The sequence below is a fragment of the Ictidomys tridecemlineatus genome, chromosome X, assembly GCF_052094955.1.
Source record: "Ictidomys tridecemlineatus isolate mIctTri1 chromosome X, mIctTri1.hap1, whole genome shotgun sequence".
In the NCBI taxonomy this organism is placed as follows: Eukaryota; Metazoa; Chordata; class Mammalia; order Rodentia; family Sciuridae; genus Ictidomys; species Ictidomys tridecemlineatus.
Genome location: NC_135493.1, coordinates 96,752,738 through 96,761,761, shown reverse-complemented (window position 1 = coordinate 96,761,761; position 9,024 = coordinate 96,752,738). Strand labels below are relative to the sequence as shown.

General features: G+C 38.4%; 1 pseudogene; it reads left to right on the top strand.

Moving 5' to 3' along the window:
• The first annotated feature begins 1,896 nt into the window (after positions 1 to 1,896).
• Positions 1,897 to 4,126, top strand: LOC101968125 (autophagy-related protein 16-1-like; annotated as a pseudogene).
• Positions 4,127 to 9,024: the final 4,898 nt, after the last annotated feature.

Sequence of the window (9,024 nt, the reverse complement as noted above, 5' to 3'; positions counted from 1 at the left end):
GGACTATTTCTTTGAAAAAATAACAAGATCAATGAACCCTTAGCCAAAGTAACCAAAAGAAAGAGAAAACCCAAATTAGCAAAATTAAGATGAGAAAGGGGATATCACTCTAGACACTACCAAAATCTAGAGGATCATCAGAACTATTGGGAAAATTTATATTCAAATAAGCTAGAAAATCTCAAAGATGTTGACAAAGTCCTAGAGATATATGACCTAAAGAAATTGAACCATGAGGCTATAGAAAACTTAAACAGACCAATATCAAGTAGTGAAATTGAAGCAGCTCTTAACAGTCTTCTAACAAAAAAGCATAGGACTAGATGGATTCTCAGCCAAGTTGTACCAGACCTTTAAAGAACTAATGCCAATCCTCTTCAAATTATTCCACAAAATAGAAAAGGAGGGAACACTGTCAAAATCATTCTGTGAAGCCAGTATCACCCTGATCCCAAAACCAGACAAAAACACATCAAGGAAAGAAAACTTCTCGTCAATATCCTCAATGAACATTGATGAAAAAGTTCTTAATAAATATTGGCAAACTGCATTCAAAAATACATTAAGATAATGCACTATGATCAAGTGAGTTTTATACCAGAGATGCAAGATTGGTTCAGCATACCCCAATCAATAAATGTACTCCATGCCATAAATACAGTTAAGGACAAGAATCACATGATTATTTCAGTAGAGGCAGACAAAGTCCAGTCCCCATTCATGTTTAAAACACTACAAAACTAGGGATAGAAGAAATTTACCTCAATATTGTAAAAGCTATATATTATAAACCCAAGGCCAATATCATACTGAATGAAGAAAAATGGAAAGCATTTCCTCTAAAAACAGAAACAATACAAGGATTTCCACTCTCAGCTTGAAAGCCCTGTCCAGTATAGTCCTTGGCACTTTAGTCAGAGCAATTAGGAAAGAGAAGGAAATAAAAGGAATACAAATAGGAAAAGAAGTGCTCAAATTCTGTTTGTTGATGACATGATCCTATATGTAGAACAGCCAAAAAACTCCCTCAAAAGAGATCTAGAGCAGATAAACAAATTTAGCAAAGTAGTAGTATACAAGGTCATCACCTATAAATAAACTGTTTTCCTATACTCCAATAATGAATCTGCTGAAAAAGAAATTAGAAAACTATCTCATTCCCAATAACCTTAAAAAATACTTAGGAATAAATCTAACCAAGGAGGTAAAAGACCTCTACAATGAAAACTATAGAACTTTGAAGTAAACCTTAGAATATGGAAAGAACTCCCAAGCTTTTGGTTAGACATAATTAATATTATCAAAGTAGGCATGCTACTAAAAATGTTATACATATTCAATGCAATTCCCATCAAAATACATTCTTCACAGAACTAGAAAAAAAGAGTCCTAAAATGCATTTGAAAGAATAAGAGACCCATCATAGAAAAAGCAATCCTGAGCAAGAAGAGTGGTACAGGAGGCACCACAATACTGGACCTCAAATTATAGTGGTTAAAGTAATAAAAACAACATGGTATTGGCACCAAAAAAACAGACATGAAGAACAATGGAATAGAATATAAGACACAGAGACAAACCCACATAGATAGAATCATCTGATACTCCAGGAAGGTGCCAAAAACATGTTGGGAGAAAGATAGCTTTTTAAAACAACAAATGGTGCTAGAAAAACTGGATATCCAGGGGCTGGGGTTGTGGCTCAGCAGTAGAGCACTCGCCTCACATGTGGGAGGCCCTGGGTTCCATCCTCAGCACTGCATAAAAATGAACAAAATAAATGTATATAAAAAAAAACTGGATATCCATCTATAGTAGAATGAAATTTAGGCCTTACCTTGCCTGCTAGCTGCAACATGCTATATGGGCTGCAGCAACCTGCCTCTGTTGGGTTCCATGGCCCTGAGGCACCCAGGCAGTGTGCGACAGACAAATCACCGGGCCCTCTGCTCTGCTAACTTTCCCAGATGTAAAGGCCACATTGCAGAGGACCTAAAGGCCCGACCAGCAGCAAAGGCAGTCGTTGGAGGAGATCATCCTGCAGAAGCATCCCATGCAGGTGATCGCACTGATGAGACAGACGTTAATTGACTTCAAGCACCAATGTAAGAAATTAATATTGCAGGTGAGTATCATACAGCATGTGACATTTGATTTCTGAGAGTCTTTTATTCTACCCCAGTGTTCTTTCCTTAGTGGGGACATAGCCTTTACAGTTGATGGAAAACCACTAGCATGAAAGTGATTTCTTCACCACCACCTCTTGTCATTTAAAGATAACAAGTTGCTGAAAAAGTTAGATCTTCATTCATTGTTGGCCCAGAAACTACAAGCTGAAAAATATAACCTCCCAAACAGGCATGAGATAAGTCCTGGTCACCATGGCACATGGAATAACAGTCAACTATAAGAAATGGCTCAGCTGAGGGAGGATTAAACATCAAGAAGAACTGACTGAATTGCACAAGAATCATGGGGAGTTAGCTCAGTTGATGATTGACCAAATGCAGCAGAAGGACAGGGAGATGCAGGTGAATGAAGCAAAAATTGAAAAATGTTTGCAAATCATCTCTAACCTGGCAACAGAGTGCCTAGATCTATCCAGCAAGCTTCCAGACCTCCAGGTAGCCAACCAGACCCTGAAGAACAAATATGATGCCCTGCAGATCAATTTTACTGTCTTGGAGGAAAACTACTGAAGGTGGATGGCTGAGAAAGCCCAGAAAGCAAACCACCTCAAGGCAGAGATTAAAAGGGACTCCAGGAGATGGCAAGCCTGGCTGCAGAAAGAGTTTGCAGAGGCAGCAAAGGAATTGCTGCCAGTTGAACAGGATGATGACATTGAAGTCAGAGTGGATCAGACCTCAGAGAAAACACAGGAAACCTTGCCTGTGGGAGCTATCAGCAGAGTAGCCTGCTGGATGCCTTCTGGATTCTATCACTAATATCTTTGGGAGACACTCTGTCTCTTCCTTCCCAGTCTCCCAAGATAATGCAGATACTCATCCTGGTTCTGGTAAAGATATGAGGGTATCAACTACTGCTTTATGAGGGAAGTTAATGCTGTGCAGTTCAGTCCAGGTTCCCAGTTACTGGCCATTGGAAGCATGGACCATAGGGTTAAGTTATGGGAAGCATTTGGAGACAAATGTGAGTTCAAAGGCTCCCTATCTGGTAGTAATGCTGGAATTATAAGCATTGAACTTGGTAGTTCTGGGATTTACCTCTTAGAAGCTTCAAATGATTTTGCAAGCTGAATCTGGACTGTGTATGATTACTGATTACGTCAAACACTCAGAGGACATAGTGGGAAAGTGCTCTCTGCTAAGCTCCTGCTGGACAATCCACGGACCATCTTAGGAAGTCACAACTCTGGGATCTACACAGCAAAGGCTGCATAAAGACAGTGTTTGCAGGATCCAATTGCAATAATATTGTCTGCACAGAGCAGTGTGTAATGAGTGGACATTTTGATAAGAAAATGCCATTCTAGGACATCAGATCATAAAATGTGGTTTGAGGGGCTGGGGCTCAGTGGCAGAGCGCTTGCCTCCCACGCATGAGGCACTGGGTTTGATCCTCAGCTCCACATGAAAATAAATAAATAAAATAAAGATGTTGTGTGTGTGTGTATATATATATATATATAGAAAGAAAGAAAGAAAGTGGTTCAAAAAATGGAGCTGAGGGGGAAGATCACTGCCTTGGACCTAAACCCAGAAAGGACTGAACTTCTGAGTTGTTCCCATGATGACCTGCTGAAAGTTATTTATCTGCGGACAAATGCCCTCAAGCATATGTTCAGTGCACCTTAGTTCAAGTGCAGCTCTGACTGGACCACAGTCATCTTCAGCCCTGATGGCAGATATGCAGCAGCAGGCTAGACCAAGGGCTCTCCCTGTGTTTGGAGTGTTCTCACAGGGAAAGTGGAGAAGGTTCTTTCAAAACAGCACAGCTCCTCTATCAACGCGTGGCATGGTCTCATCCCAGCGTACATGTCATTGTAGACAAAAGGTGCAAAGCTGTGCTGTGGGCACAGCCTATGACCTTTAGGAGAGGCGCAGGGACACACAGGGCCCTGTCCTGTGGGTGCATGCCCTTTCAGAGAAGAGCTCAAGCCTTGTGACACGGTGGCCTTCCTTTGGACAGGATTTTTGAGAATTTTGACTAAGCTCTCTAGTGGCCTGAAGGAATCAACACTGAAACACAGCCTGACCCTGCAAGTCACCTGGCTGAGGTTCAGGCTCTTGCCTCAGTTAGGGTGGGAAACACTATTAGCTCCAATCTTCCAAACCTCATTGGGGAGCACTGGGTCTCCTCTCTGGATGACAGTGTCAATGACACCCCACATGTCCCATCCTTCCAGAGTTGGTTCTGCCTGATGCACAGCCCCTTGTCTGGAGGTCCTTCACCCAGTAGACTTGTTCTAAACATTGGATTAGTAAAAACACCAAACACAGCGCCTGGGGTTGTTGCAGAGCTCTCATGATCTGGTCTTAATTACTGCTGAAACTATAGGTCTCTTGACTGGTCTTCAGAACTTCTGATTCCCTTCCCCTCAACTCTTCTACATATCTACTTCTTGTCAAGAAATGAATTTTGATTTGGTTACCCAACAGAACTTGATTATAAATTTTAAAAAATTCTGTGAAAAAAAAATTAACCTCTTTCTCTCACCTTGCACAAAAGCAAAGTGGGTCAAAGACCCAGGAATTAGACAGGAAACTCTGAAACTGCTAGAAGAAAATGCAAGCCTCTTATATTTAAGAGCCTCTTAACAAGACTCTTAAAGCAGAAGAAATAAAATCAAGAATCAATTAGTGAGATAGCATCAAATTAAAAAATTTCTGCACAGTAAAGGAAAAAATTAGGAGCAAGAACAGAGAGCCTACAGAAGGCTAGATCTTTGCCAGCTGCTCCTCAGACAGAGGATTTATATCCAGAATATATGAAAGAACCCAAAAATACAACCAGAAACAACAACAAATAACCAAGTTAATAAAAGGGCAAACGAATTAAAGAGACATTTATTAAAAGATGAAATTCAAATGGCCAATAAATATATGAAAAAATGCTCTAGCAATCAGGAAAATGCAAATCAAAACTACACTGAGATTTCATCTCACTCCAGTCAGAATGGCAATTATCAAGAATACAAGTAACAATAAGCGTCGGCAAGGATGTTGGGGGAAAGGTACAGTGATATATCGATGACAGGACTATAAATTGGTGCAACAACTCTGGAAAGGAGTATGAAGATTCCTTAGAAAACTTGGAATGGAACCATCATTTGAATCAGTTATCCCACTCCTTGGTATATACTCAAAGGACTTAAAATCAGCATACTACAGTGACGCAGCCACATCAGTGTTTATAGCAGCTCAAGTCACAATAGCCAAACTATGAAATTCAACCTAGGTGACATTCAATAGATGAATGGATAAAGAAAATATAGTACATATAAACAATGGAATATTACTCAGTTTTAAAGAAGAATGAAATTATGGCATTTGCTGGTAAATGGACAGAACTGGAGAACATCATGCTAAGTGAAAAAAAGCCAGATCCAGGAAGTCAAAGTTCAATTTTTTCTCTCATATGCAGAAGCTAGACCAAAATAAGGAAGAAGAACAAAAAGGTGGAAGGGGGATTCCATGAAAACAGAACAAAGATCAGTGGAGTAGAGGAAGGGGATTGAAGGGGAGAGAGGAGGGATAGGAAAAAGAGGAACAGTGGAATAAATCTGACCAAACTTTCATATATATGCCACAGTGAATTTCACCTTATGCGGTATTTTTTTAAAATATAAATAAATTGATGAAAAATCAGTAGAATAGAGGAAAGGCAACAAGGGGAAGGAGGAAGGGAGGAAAAGAGTAAGAGACTGAAGTGGAACAAATTACATCCCAGAAATATTTTGTAATTATGTCTAAACAAACCCCAATATATATAACAAACCCCAATAACTATAACAAACTAATAAAAATGAGAAAGAATAATAATACTACTCCTAAATTTGTCATAATAGATCACTTTTTTTAAAGTTCATACCTGGCTGTGGCCATATGAACTTGCCTTTTTCTTTTTATAAGCTCTTAAGATATTTTAGAAAAAGTCCAACCAGATGTTTTCTAAGCTGCTCTTCCATTTCTTGGCTGTCCTTAAATCACCTACTTGTTTTCTCTGAAACTTTCTATATTCCTAAGCTCTTTGAGTCAAGACTGAATACCTAAAACTGAGAGCCTTGGTTTTTAAGTTATGAATTGAACAAAGCATCAGTTGCTGGACTCATTAATGCTTGTCTTTCTGCTGATTATTACCATTATTATTGTTACTACAACTACTGCTGCTATTAAATAGTGCTGGGAAGTGAACCCAGGGCATTACACATGCTAAGCCTCACTCTAACATAACAATAAGCTACACCCCAACTCCTTTTTTGTAATTCTTATCACATGCCATATCCTTAAACTTTGTATCATAACATTTTGTAAAATCACTTATCTATGTTTTTTGTAAGTTCCAAACCCTCTATAATCTTGTCCAAACACCTTATCTAACCTTATTTCTTTCTATAGCTCAGATGACAGATATTTACAAAATTCCTATTTTAAGACACTAAGAAATGGAAAAAAAAGACAGTAAGAAAATTAGAAACTAAGAATGTCTATAACCTTTGTCCTGGGGATTTTGCAGTCCTAATAAAATGGGGATAAACTTATATTCTAAAGGGGTTTATAACCCTAATTCCAGTACAGGTCACAGAGATTCTTCTTGTCCATAGTCCCATGGCATTCACAGATAGTTATCTTTGTCACAAAATCCTATACATTAGTCTATGTTGTGTTTTTTAGCAATGGAATGTAACTTTCAAACAATTTTTTCATGGAGCCCTAATATATTAAACAGATGGGACTGTTGTGGTTATTTATAGAAGTGTGAAGCTTGGGAACCCCATCATCTCTGAATTTCCTTGTCAAGATCAATGCACATCACCACAGCAAACCCTGAACCTAAGTGAAAAACCCCTGTCATATAACATCCCCTATTGATCTCCAATTTCATAGTTCCTCATCCTTCCACCCCAAACAAGTCTACACAAATCTTTTCCATATATAGACTGCTTGGGGATGAAGTCTCTGTCTAGTTCAGTTATTCTTTTTTTCTTGTTTTTCTAATTAGTTATAGATGACAGTAGAATGCATTTGACATGTCATACATAAATGGAGTATAACTTCTCATTCTTCTGGTTGTACATAATATAGACTTACACTGGTGGTGTAATCATATATGCACATAGGGTTGTAATGTCGGGTTCATTCTACTATCCTTCCTACCCCATGACCCCTACCCTCCTTTCACTCCCCTCTGTCTAATCCAAAGCACCTTTATTATTCCCTACACCACCATTCCCATTGTGAATCAACAACCACATATCAGAAAAAAAAAACATTTGGTATTTGGTTCTTTGGGATTGGCTTATTTTGCTTAGCTTGATATTCTCCAACTCCATCCATTTACTGGCAAATGCCATAATTTTACTCTTTTTTAAAGCCGAGTAATGTTCCATTGAGTATATATACCATACTTTCTTTATCCATTCATCTATTGAAGGACGACTAGGTTGATTCCATAGTCTAGCTATTGTCAATTGAACTGCTATAAACATTGATGTGGCTGCATCACTATAGGATACTGATTTTAAGTCCTTGGGGTATAAACCAAGGAGTGGGATAGCTGGGTCAAATGTTGGTTCCATTCCCAATTTTCTGAGGAATCTCCATATTGCTTTCCATAGTGGTTGCACCAATTTTCAGTTCCACCAGTAATGTATGAGTGTACCTTTTTCAACACATCCTTGCCAACATTTATTGTTGCCTATATTCTTGATGATTGCCATTCTGACTGGAGTGAGATGAAATCTTAGAGCTTAGTTTTGATTTCCATTTCTCTAATTGCTGGAGATGTTGAACACTTTTTCATATATTTGTTGATCAAATGTATTTCTTCTTCTGTGAAGTATCTGTTCAGTTCCTTAGCCTATTTATTGATTGGGTTATTTTTTTTTCATTGTTAAGGTTTTTGAGTTCCTTATATATCCTAGAGATTAATGCTTTATCAGAGATGCATGTGGTGTAGATTTTCTCCCAATATGTAGGCTCTATCTTCACTGTATTAATTGTTTCCTCTCTGAGTAAAGTTTTTAATTTGAATCCATTCCATTTATTAATTCTTTTTTAAAAAAAATGTTGTAGTTGTAGATAGCCAGAATGCCTTTTTTTTATTTGTTAATTTTTATGTGGTGTTGAAGATCAAACCCAGTGCCTCACACATGCTAGGCAAGTGCTTTGCCACTGAGCTACAGCCCCAGCCTCAATTTATTAATTGTTGATTTTATTTCTTGCACTTTAGGAGTCTAGTTAAGGAAGTCAGATCCTAGGCCGATGTGGTGAAGATTTGGGTCTATTTTTTTCTTCTATCAGACACAGAGTCTCTGTTCTAGTGCCTAAATCTTTGATCCACTTTGATTGTGTGTGTGTGTGTGTGTGTGTGTGTGTGTGTGTGTGTGTGTGTGTGTGGTGTAGGGGAGCAAAACCAGGGCCTTGTGGCAAGCACTCTACCAACTGAGCTATATCCCTAGCTCAACATTATAATCTAAAAAGGAATTACTTTCCTACTTTAAAGTTCTTCTGATAGTGGTAAGGAGGAAAATTTTTTAAAATGTTGGGCATATCATAAATTATACAATATTTATTGTCATTAAAATATAGGACTTAAAATTATCCATTAAAAGTCAATTATGATCTATTTTTAGATGGAAATACATGTTCATTTCCTAGGAAAATGTGACTTGTCTTCTTTCTACCCTAGAATACATTTTTAGCTAGAAAAAATAAAGGGCTAGGCCGGGCGCAGTGGTGCATGCCTGTAATCCCAGCAGCTCAGGAGGCTGAGGCGGGAGTATCATGAATTCAAAGCCAGCCTCAGCAATGGTGAGGCACTAAGCAACTTAGTGAGACCCTG